General features: G+C 31.1%; 1 protein-coding gene and 1 non-coding gene across 3 annotated transcripts in view; one reads left to right on the plus strand and one right to left on the minus strand.

Moving 5' to 3' along the window:
• LOC124531320 (syndecan) overlaps window positions 1–12,601 on the minus strand; it is a 247,781-nt gene that overhangs the window by 41,255 nt on the left and 193,925 nt on the right. The gene's annotated exons all lie outside the window — the stretch shown is intronic.
• Window positions 1,152–1,224, plus strand: Trnav-aac. The gene has a single exon. It is a non-coding gene; the product is annotated as a tRNA-Val (tRNA).

Consider the following 12,601-nt stretch of genomic DNA (forward strand, 5'->3'; position numbering starts at 1 on the left):
AAGGGCTTTATTTGTGTATTCAAATTTATATTTTTCACAATTACACACAATATGAAATGGTATTCAATTAAAAAAAAAAGTAACTATACTAAGAATCCAAGGTTAGGAAAGAGCGAAATGTGCATTTTAAATAAATTGACAAAATATTTACCATTATTTTCAGTTTTTATAAATTGTATTCAACCTTTATTAAAATTTAAAAATTATATTTAACTTTTACGAACGACAAACAAAAATATTACGACAATACGCAAAATGATGTATGTAACGGGATAAGTTTTTCTTACACAGAAATATTACTTAAAAAGTTTGGCATGCGAGCAAACATTTGGGCGGAAGTGGTTCCGAGTGGCGTATTGATCAAATTATCATTTTTATGACCATAACCGGCCCACATTATGAAAATTAATTACCCCTGACGAGGTAAAATATGGACAAATTTATATGTGCATTTTATGGGTGGAATCCTGTAGGATTTACTTTCCTTATGATAAGATAAGCCATTGTAAATTCTATTACAAAAATGATCATGTAAAATCATGTAAAATTGTAGTTATATGTTATTATTTTAGTTCAATGCTTTCTCTGCTTTAAGGGTATTGTGAAATTGTAACATAAAAATAAGGGTGATTATTTTTTAAAGCAGAGTCTCTCCATTTTTCTATGTAATTTATAAATGAATGTGAGATTCAGTCGCTACCAATAAACTCTAATTTCGAATAAAATGCAACAAATCTATACTAACGACAGTCAGTGCTAACTAAAAACAACAATTGTTGTATAGTAAATAACAGTATCAACAAAAAAATACACATCGTAGTATGACGTCATAACCAGGATGGCCACTTATGTTGGCAACCTGACAGCTGTTACATAGGGCCCTCGGATTCCAACGTTTTTGAGTACCTAGCCTTGCAAGAACTGACGTATACGAACGACAGTAATAGTTTAAAAAAATACGAAATAAGAAAGACACGCAAACAAAATGCAAAAAAAACATTAAAAGAGAAAGAGAGAGAGCCTCAACTTGGCATCATGTGTTACATTATATTGCGTTATGTGGATAGGCCATCGCATTACCGTACTACATACTTTGATTATGTAATATTTGAAAGCAAAAAGTGTAACGTATATTCGATTGTGTCTCTCAAGTTTCCGTGGTGTAGCGGTTATCACATCTGCCTAACACGCAGAAGGCCCCCGGTTCGATCCCGGGCGGAAACATATTTTTGAATCAAATTTTAAAATAATTGTTTTAATACGCACATATGAAATAATTTATTTAAAATAGGTTGTTAGTGACTTACGTGTAGACCGTGTTTGAAGGCTTTCGATACAATAACATTTCCATTGACTTTCGTATGACGATTATTTCGACTGTTCATCAAATCAAAATTTTATCCTATTTAAATTAAAATGTAATTCTTAAGCCGTACGAATATATGAATTTTTATTATATACGGTGATATTCATATGAAAATATTTACTTGAGATTTTACTCGGTTATTTGATTGATGTTCGATAGGAAAATTCGTTTCGTTTATAAAATTACACTTCAAACATTAATTTAATAAAACTCAAACTTTAACAAATATATTTCAGAAATTGGAAACCAATTTCAATCAAACAACGCCTATGTCTTGTTTGTTCAAATTTCAAAAAGATTATTGGAGGACAGAAAGTGGGGAAGCGATGCTTTTAAATTTTTAGATCCTCTACAAAATCGTTTTTCAAAAAATAACCTTTTCATCTTACACATAAGGTCCATATTACGATACCAGCGACCTGGATGTCACCTTAGGAAATTACACTTAAAGATCTCAAAATGTGAATGTAACTGTATCGATTTCGCCTCCGATAGAGAAATATCAATAAGGATGAAAATTGACTACTAGGTCGAGTGTAGCGTAAGGCGCCGCTGAGATCTACTTTCCGCTACAGCACTTTTCTGAAATACTTTCGATGAAAATGGTATATTATTACGGATTTTATACATAAAGCTAATATTCATACTACAAAATACCAAATAATAATAATACTAACAAAAATTAAGGAAGGGTTTTAAAAGTTTACTTTGTAGTAGGGCTTGGGGTATGCCCAACTAGGTACCAACTACTCATCAGGCATTCTGACACAATTCTGAGCAATACTTTGTATTATTGTGTTCCAATCTGAAGGGTGAGTGAGCCAGTGTTACTATAGGCACAATGGACATAATATCATAGGTGCTTAATATTTCTTACGGCGCTAAAGATTTTGGACGGTGGTGACATCGGGGACAATAAATCTATTTCATCAAAAAATCGGCTTATAAAGCTATTAAATGTTTCACTAAAATCACAGACAAACACCTGGCGGATAAAACAATTCAGCTGATCATATGTTGCATGTAATTCATTGGTTTGATTTTGATTCAGATTCCGATACGTACTTATGTATTGTTATTATTATTTTTTGTTTTAGTGCTGTTTTAAAAAGTAAACTCGTAAACGTTCAGATAGAACCCGCTTAGATTAAAAACCGCATACGATAATCCCAAATGGAGTATGGTAAGGTTGGAAAGACAGAACGTGCAAAACGGAAACCTCAGTGTGAAATGGAAATATATTCGGCTTTCGCTATAAATGTTATTTAGAGAGTAATTACTTAAAGCTGCGTCTTCTTCTTTCCAATATCAAATGAATCACGTCAGAGAGAGATAAATTAGTGTTTATCAGTATGGCCGTTGCAAAAATTTAAACAATGTGCTTCCCCAGTTCTTGTTTAAAATGAAGTGCGGAAATTGTTTGCAATATTCTTTTTAAATCGAGTGCATCTCAGATTGAATCCGCTCTGATAATATTACTCTTGAAAAATTTTCTAGCTTGTTTTTGCATATTATGAGAGAATGGAAAATACTTTTGGAACTTAGCTGGTGTATTTCTTATTGAGATTTAAAGTTACAATTATACATACATATGTTGCTATTATATTGTAAGCGTCAATGGTTTAACAGTTACCAGAACACTGTAACTCATAATATTAAAATTGGACATATAGTACAAAGCTCATGGAAACCATTATGATTTAATTTTGAAGAAAATGAATATACATTATGTTATTTACATTATGAGGCATTTAGGAGAATTAAAGTAGTACATTAAATTATTTATAAGGTAAACTATTGACATTTCTTTGATGGCCAAGATGTCCTTGATAAAACATATAGATCTAACCGAATAGCCGCATCCGGAGTTGAACTATTAAGTTTTCTCATGCTTAATTTGTGTTTATAATTCATATTGTGACGGGGAAAAGTATCATTAGATACATTAGCAACAAACTTTCTTTTCGATACGTCACGGGACCTATTTGGGTAGTGTGTGAAATAAGAGAATTGAAAGAATTCGAATTAACTAAGTATTTTTAAAAGACTATCGCAATCAATAAGAAATTAAGAGAGAGTTTAGAGACTTAAGGCTAGAACGATGTATGCAAGTGTAAAATCACGTAGCGGTATACAATATACAAAAACGTATTTATAAGTCGGTACAGAGCTAAATTATTTACGTACGTTTGTTTCGGCGTTTTTATGATTCATAACCCGTAGTGTTTAAGCTTACCCTTGTAAATCGGGATAGCAGGATGTTTTATTCATATCTCGGTTTATGTTTTCAGCTGTGGCAGTTAATTTAAGCCGTTGTTGCTGTTAGCTGGAACTTTAATTAAGAGAAAGCATCATGCGGGGTTGGATGTCGATGTTGGCTAAACTGCGAGTTGAATACGATTATGCTAACAGTATCTAAACTGTGTGTGTGTGCGTGCACGCACTATTTATATTCTCTCTCTTTCTGACACTCTTTCACTTTCACATTCGTTCAGTATTTTACAAACCACTTCTTCACAAATTTGAGACTAGAAGTAGGACTATGAGTATTCATAGTAGAAGACATACCTGAAACAATAAATATGATAATTAATATTAAGAAATAGCAAATATAGGAATAAATTGAGATATCTATCTCTGGCTTTTGGTTATCTTAACTGTTACATTATATATGTTGAATGTACTTATAAAATAAATAAATTTGCAAATTAGATAGGTATCAACGTGGCATCTAGGGTAAGAAATGAATCATTTGCGTAAAAAGGGAATTTTCTTGAGCTTTCCACTAATACTAAAAATTTAAACTAAATATAAGGTTGTATTAAAAGTAAAATAATATTTGAAATTCTAATCATAAATCAATGGACGGTTAAAATAATAAACCCACAGCACTAGAAAGGGAATGTAATCAAGATATCCGAACCAATTAAAATTGCTTCAGTTTTTATGAAACCATAACAAAATCGGGTTTTAAATGGGAGTCGAGCTGACGATGAAAGGTTCGCTTATCAATCGGCTCGCAAAACTTTTACGAGATAAAACATAGTGGAAATTTACGATCACCCTCGATAGCGTACACCAGTTTTTATTAGTGTCTGTGATATCACTCTAGATTAAAATCTTCGCAGCTGTGCATACGGTATTGGTCGGGCCTTTGACTATTTGATTGGATTTGATAACAATTTTTTTAGTAAGTCGTATTAAATTTCTGTACCTACTTTAAATGGTAAAAAAGAGGTCTTTCTTGACATTGTAAATGCGTTCAGAGCTATTTACTCCATTTACCAACAAGCTTTTAGTAAGTGACAATGTTAGAGTTGATATATAAATATGACTTTTATATTAGTATTTTCAATAACAATAAACCAATAGCAATTTTCAATCCATATTTCAATGTTAGCCGTATATTAAATTAATACAGTAATTATAGCTCGTTATTATTCATCGTTTGTTTAATGTTAACGCCTAGTAAAATTTTCATCCATTGTGGACGTAAACCGATTAGAGTCTGATCGATGTTTGAAAGCCGTGATTTTCCAAGCTCACTGGAAACAACATTTCTAAGCTTTAATATAGATAATAAATGCACTGAATTACATTCAAATTCCATAAATATTTTGTTAGGGAAATATTATTTAGCTTAGCTTATTTAAACAAAAAAAACGTACTTAACTCACAATTGGAATGATAAATGGATGTTTTTTTAATTATGTCAGTTAAAGAAGAAACTCATCCACATTTGTAGTTAGTTGTTTAATTAGTAAGATATTTTTTAATAAAATAAATTCCAATAAAAAATATTTCTACGAGTTCCTTCTAGCTCAGACGAAGAGCAGCGAAGTTGATTCAATTACAACGTTCTGGCAGAAAGCGCCGACAACCGTAGAACGCATCGTAATAAAAGCAAATTGTAATTGGAACTTGCAAAAAGTGCTATTTCACATAATCAAGGAGCAAACACTGGTCCATTTTCGTCATCAGTATAATGATATACATATACAGTTATATGAATCTTATATAGTCTATTACAACTACAAGAGTCAAATAAACAACATTTGACATCGAATTCACGGAACGTCATTAGTCGAGAACTTGATTTTTTTTTATATAATGGTAGCAATGCCCTACATTAATTAAGAAAATACTGAAATTCCTAATAATACCCATTTAAGCCTATCGCTTGAGTTATTAGTGGGTATACTATACCAAGGGGTAAGGATGCCGAAAAAAGAAGTAAAATTAATATCGATATAAAATGAATAGTAATAATTATAAAAGTGTAGTATTGTAAATAACTTTATATTGATCAATGATGATTGAGCTATTAAAAAAACGCATGGAATACGTAAATTTCTCTAAAGAATGAAGATACTTCTTTCATTTTTTGGAAATTGAAAGGCTGTACATATACAGTAAATAGATTTACTGTACTTAGTCTCGGTGTAACCAAATCTTTAGTTATCGTTCATTTATAGTATACATTATAGTACTGTGGGTACTACATATATTCACACCTTGGGGTTACATTTTATATGTTAATAAAGTACAAATAACAAGTACCACAGCCAAATTTTATATTACTCATCCGTTCCGAGTCTTTATTGTAGAAAAGAGCGACTTGGGTCTCACGATTTTGTTTCTAATTTAATTATTAAACGCTACAACATTTCATAAAGGCGCCGTAGCAGTTGGTTATTATTATAACTGAAGAATAAGGAATTCTGTGATTATACTAGTTTTAATTAAAACTTGTTGTATATTTTCATTATGTTGTTGATATAAGCTAAGACGATCCGAGTATAGATCGCGTTGATCTTAATTAAATATTGCGACGTCTCAGCCGGTAAAACACAACTGAGATATTTAAGTGTTTATCTATTTATAATTCATCTTGAACTCAGCGTTAAAGTAAAACATTGTGAGAAAACATCGGAATACTTGCAAATCGATTGTGGAATCAGCGTCATGTATTAGACATTTTATATCTTAAGCATGTGAACAGGAAATAATCACGATAGTTATCTGTCGAGATAATATTATGCTTATTCTTTTTTTATAAAATACGCATAAAAACATATTTTTTCATTTCAATAAATAAATGCATTAAGAAACTTTATACGTTTTCTATAGCAGGTATTTTATTTCAAGCTAGAAAATGTGTACTTTATTTTTATTAGTTAGGCTGCTTATTTTAATTCGTATTCGTAATATTAAAAATTCAGAATACCTACTCGGACCCTTGAACTTAGTCGGTAACGTAAGATATAAAACTTTGTTGGCCTTTTCTTAATCGAAACTTCAACTACTCCGAATAAATTAATACTTTACAGCATATTATCCCGTAGCCACTGCGCCAAACGTTCGTCACGCTAAATTAATCTTTATTTTGCTAATGTACGTAGTTTACAACAATGTTTATTTAAATTTTACAAGTGCCTTAGCTAACTTACATGTCGGTACGTGCCGAGGGATTGTCATGCTGCAACAAACTTGGCCACTTCATAAATAACGCGCAAGTTTGTTCAACGAGTCCAAGTCGAGTTAATTGTTGCAGCCAAGTTTGTAATATGCAGTTTATAGTTCTCGGTTTACGCTACTTGGGGGAAATACCGTTTAAATATTATCAATGCAGACTTTGTAGCACAGCCTGTGTTCAAATAAATATAGCAAGTTTTGCGCTGAAAATATGTACATTCGGATTTTGCGATGTAACTAACAATTGCTGTTATAGACAATAAAATCTTATGATTTAATAACATCAGTTATATATAAGGTTTATTTTTCTTTGTGTACCAAGATACAAAATCTTCTTAAGATAACTTTGAAATATTGTATACCACGAAGCATAACCGTGTGAAAAGTGTAGCCTAAGGCTTCACTTTACTGAAAAAGGCATAAAACTGCAAGCATGAAACATTGCCTACGGTACAATAAATTTTAATGCCCGAGATAATACCGTATCTAATTATGTTGGAAGTTTTTGTTCTCTTTGCAAAACGAGAATTTATTTTATTTCATTTTATATTCCACGTTTTTATGATGTACATTACTTCTCGTTTGGGTTAAGTTTATTTGCATATAGGCCTCTATGTGGTTCCTAACCTTTTTATAACTAGTGTGACAGGTATACCCATTTACTAATTATTCGAAAATAACCACTAAAGAAGTAAAGAAATGAAAGATTCGTTTAGCTAACTTTACATACATTTATATTAATACGATCTTACAAATAAAAATATTGGTGTTTTTTAAGATTTACATACATCTAAGCAATTGACAGAAATAATTTTTATATCATTTTATAATTTTACAGCATATTTTTTCTCAATTCTACGAACATATCGTACATGAAGGAAGAAAGTACTTTCGTGACCATATCGCCAAATTATAGCTTTATAGATTTATACAACCAAATTTGCACGATGACCAATATAAAGCAAAAAGAACCTCTGTAAATATCCTCGGAGTATGCACCATATTACACATTGTTTAAATCAATCTAATTAGCTGATATGTACTATTCTATGCATTTTTCTCAATGGATTCTGAAATGGTATCTCGATTCAAACATCTCGTCGTGTTGGCGAATCACATTACGGTATAACGTTTATAATATTCCTTTCAAAGTCGCTGACAATTGAAGCGAGTCCCATCGGGAGCAGTAACAAACGCTTGCCTCCTCATAATTTAATTTCACTATTGCAACTTACTGAAATTTAATCTTGGGTGGAATCCCAGGCGCCGTTTTATGCAACTTTCTCCACATAGACGCAATTCTCATCGACATTGATATTTCGATTGATAATTAATAAGACCATAATCACCAATCAATATATTATTGTTTGTTCTTTCCATAGAGGGTGTCAACTGCTGTTTTTATATATGTATATTATTATTATACTGCTTAAAATTGTATATACGAGTTCAAACAGTATATATCTACGTATTTTAACAATCTAATCACTCACAAAGGCTCTACATGTCTCTTCATGACGAATAAAGCAAATAAGTAACAAATATATAATAAAGATATTCTAGCAAAAATAAAGTTTAATAATTACGACGGTGCGAAATAAAAAATTGCACGAACGTATATCCAGCTGGGAAACCCCGATTTATTAAAGCGCTTTATCGTATGACACCTATGTATGTAAATTTTTCACAGGAATAAACAAAATTCACACGTTAATATCGATATAAACCAGTGAGGTAAAAAATTAAAAATTATTTCGACGTCCTACCTTACGAGATTGGCTTTTGTACGTAATAACATTGAAACGAAAATATAACGAACTTATGTACGCGTCAATTTATTGTTGTAACGTTATATATTAAATGAATAAAGATTTTTTGCAGCGATACAACTTTTGCTGTTTGTTTGAGTGAGGACCGACCACATGCAAGTTTTTTTTTAATTCCAAACAGGAATACTTTGAATTTCTGAGTTCCAGTTTGTTGGTGATTTATGGAGGAGTCCGTGTAGTTTATAGTTAGCGACAGATCTTAGATCCTGTATTGGCAATACTTTTACGGTGTGCGTCTTGAGTGATAGCGCAATACCAATTTATCGTGGGTGCTCGCAGTGCGGGTTCAAACATTTCAGATATATGTTTCGTACGCGGCGGAATCCGCAATTTTGGTAAGCGGTGCGCTGTTACTCAGGACGTACAAATAAATTACATCATATTCATATATTGTTAATAACTTGGGCTAAGGTTAAACCTTGCCATGAGGTTTTCATTTACTTGCCTACCGTTGAAATAAACAAAAATAACAAAGGAGATTCGTTTAAACTTATAATTACGAGTAGGTACATGTAAGATTAATAAAGGTTTCGCTTTATTAGAATTAATAATTATTAAATCATATGCTTACAGTTATAGCTTAAATACTATTGACTTAATTAATTGCCTAGAGCGGGCAAAGGACTAATATAAAATAAACTTAACATATTATAAAAAAACATGTTTTATTTATTTGTGCAACAAGGAAATAAATTTCAAAATAAAATATTATTTAGTTGAATTATGTTCTATATCTGGCAGCAAGCATACCGCAGTTAATCTTTAAGAGCAATATATAATTTTAGTGTTACATTATTTAAAAAAAAAGTACCTATTTCAATTATGGTCACGGACATTTATAATAATAAATATTAGGATAATTAATAATAATTGATGTTAATTGATTTCGATTTTCATTTATATGAATATCAATAGGATAATTATTTTATCAAACGGATGACAGAAATTCTACACGTCATATCATAAGCTTGTCATTCACTCGTGTGACATTGAAATTCGGATCGCGAATATTATTTTTGTGGTATTTTATAACTTTTCTCGTTGAATCCCCTGATAAGAGACGTTTGCGTACTATTTGACTTCCACTTTATTTTGGACTAAAATTCGTTAAAACTTCTTTAATAGTCGATAGTCTTTCGATAACAAACGATGTGAGTCTTTGCTGTACTTATGGTAATAAATTATGAAATAAAAAGACATGCTGCGCCGACCCCAAACAAATTGGGATAAGGGCAGAAGGATGATGGGGATGATGATGTGTAGATATTAAGTATTACTTATTAAAGGAATAGTAGTCTTCGTTATCATTATAAAGTTTAGAATCACTAATAAATTATAAAACCAGACTGTCGAACTATTAATGTATTTTGTGAATTTAGATTAGTAACAAGTGACCCAGCAATAAATTAACTACGTTTAAACTTACCAAGGATTTAGTCCCTGACATTAAATTTAAGGGTAGGAAACTTGTGTTATGCGCATTAAGCAAAAACAGTCATTACATAAATGTGATTTGATAGAATTGGTTTTAGTATTGCAGAAACTCATTGTTATGGTATATTCTATGGTATTTGTTTAATCCTTTATTAGTTTGAATACAAGATTATTAATACTAACTAAGAAATAAATAATGATGTATAAATATATAAAAAATCTAACTCACCCAGCCACGCGTTGTAGAACGTCTTCATTTTTTTTGTTACCCCTAAAACCTTAGCAATAAAATAGAGGATATAAACAAAAATTTTAACAAAAAGACGACTTCGAACAATACACTATTTCAAAACAAACTAATATGCACTAAAAAGTAAAAAAATATACAGCGTGTTCTTCTTTGTAAAGTGGTTATAAATTCAAACATTTTCACTGCGTATAGAATCAGGAAACATTTTTATCTTTGACAATCATGGAAGTGGACTTTATAGATTAGTGTTTTCAATTACTTAAATATTTGCATATAGTCCAGCCACAGAGTTTAGTGAAAATACTAAACAGCGTAACTGTGGTCATTTTGGTAACAAATAGCTACGATCGAGCTACACCCGAATATAAATGTCGCTATCAAAGCTCGCAGCCGGCGACACTAAATCTCTAACAATATCGTAACGACACAAATCATAGGCGGCCATTTTGATAAGTGCCGACATCTCGTCAAAACTGTCACATTTGTTATTTACGTTACTTTGCGGTTGTCGAACAATTATTATTTTTTATTTTCATTTACACACTGATACCAATTTCATTTATATCATTTTTGAATGATAAAGATTAATTCTCTGGTGGAATCCTTATTCCGAATAAATACTAGCTATCAAATGCACGTTTATTTCGGAAGAAGAGCAAGATTAAAAAATGGCACTAATAAGAAAATGAGGCATTGGGCTTGAGAGAAAAATACTGGATAAAAAATTACAATCAATTATAAAAATAACATCAGAATAAGAACGATTTTTATACATTCACGTTAATAAACGAACTTAAAATGTATGTAGGTAAGATTATTTAGTAGAAGTATTCCGCGTTGAGTCGTGATGTGTTTATTCCCATTTACGAATGTTTCCATTATTTATGCTTTTAATTTTACAAAATATCCTCCCAACAATGATGTACGACCCGTCATCTACGTGTCAAAAACATACATTTAGTAATTATATACACACGAAGGATTATGAAATGTAAGTATGTGTTCCATACAAAAGCTTCGACGGATTTAGTCATAACAAGTTCGATGGTGAATGATGATATGACGTCATAAAACCACTTTAAGACATTTATCTATTCCACGTCAAGGAATTTCCGCAGTCTAGTTATTTTATAGAGATGTTTTTTATAACGCTGTTTTCACACTTCGCCTCTAGACTGTTGAAGCCTTAAGTGGCCTCTATGTGCAACTCTTGAGACTATGTGGGTACTTCGTTCTTGAACGCTTTTATGAATTTATCATACGGTTCTTCTTCTTTTTTTCTGTTTTTTCTTTGCTTAAGTACATTTTACTTGTTGACGAATAACATAAAAAAAACAGTATAATATATGCGATGATCTCTGTCTGTGTGGATTAACTAACTTACATTTGAACTCTTTAGATATATTCTTCATAAGTATGTAAGTTTTTTTAGTAACTTAAATCAAAAACACTGCTTGGTTAATTAGGTTTAATAAAAGTCTATTATTACTATTTAAATGGCATAGACATATTTGACGGTCAATATGTCGTCCAAAGAAATTGTTACGGAAAAATCTGCGTTACTTCAGAAAACAATCATAAACACGTTTATGAACGAATGTATAACATTGCTCATATTACCAGTTGTTATTGGAAAACCTCCTTATTTACTATAAATGAAACTTATTAATAACTTAATATGTAATAACATTGTAAATAGTTATATTTATAATTTGTAAATGATTACGTACGTTACATGACGTTGAATGTACGCCATATAGTTGTGTCTGTATGATGCATGTATGACCGCAGTCTCCCGCCGCTGAGATCATAACCACGACCACTGAACCACATAACCGCGATATGTAACATAACCATCTATTGAAATCATTACAAGGCAAAGGATTCGATTTGCAGTCTGTCTGTACCATAATCAAAAATAAGAAATGGACTTGCTTTTAAACGTCATATTCATGTATTGTAACAACCAATGCTTAAAAATCTAAGTACGCAATAAAGGCTACTTGTTCTACTACTAATATGTAATAGAAAATACGCTTTCTGATAGTTTAAATTACTATACCGTCAAACGATTAAATTTATAATTTTTTGAAAAACCACAAAATATATATTGAGCGAAATAAAAAAAACCAGGGTTTGGTTTAAAAAATATATATTGTATATGTACATATTGTACGCACCATGCATATAAAAGGTAGAAAGAGATAGAAAGCTTGTGTGCGTCAGAACGTCATGCCGTTTGACGTT

The sequence above is a fragment of the Vanessa cardui genome, chromosome 1, assembly GCF_905220365.1.
Source record: "Vanessa cardui chromosome 1, ilVanCard2.1, whole genome shotgun sequence".
Lineage (NCBI taxonomy): Eukaryota > Metazoa > Arthropoda > Insecta > Lepidoptera > Nymphalidae > Vanessa > Vanessa cardui.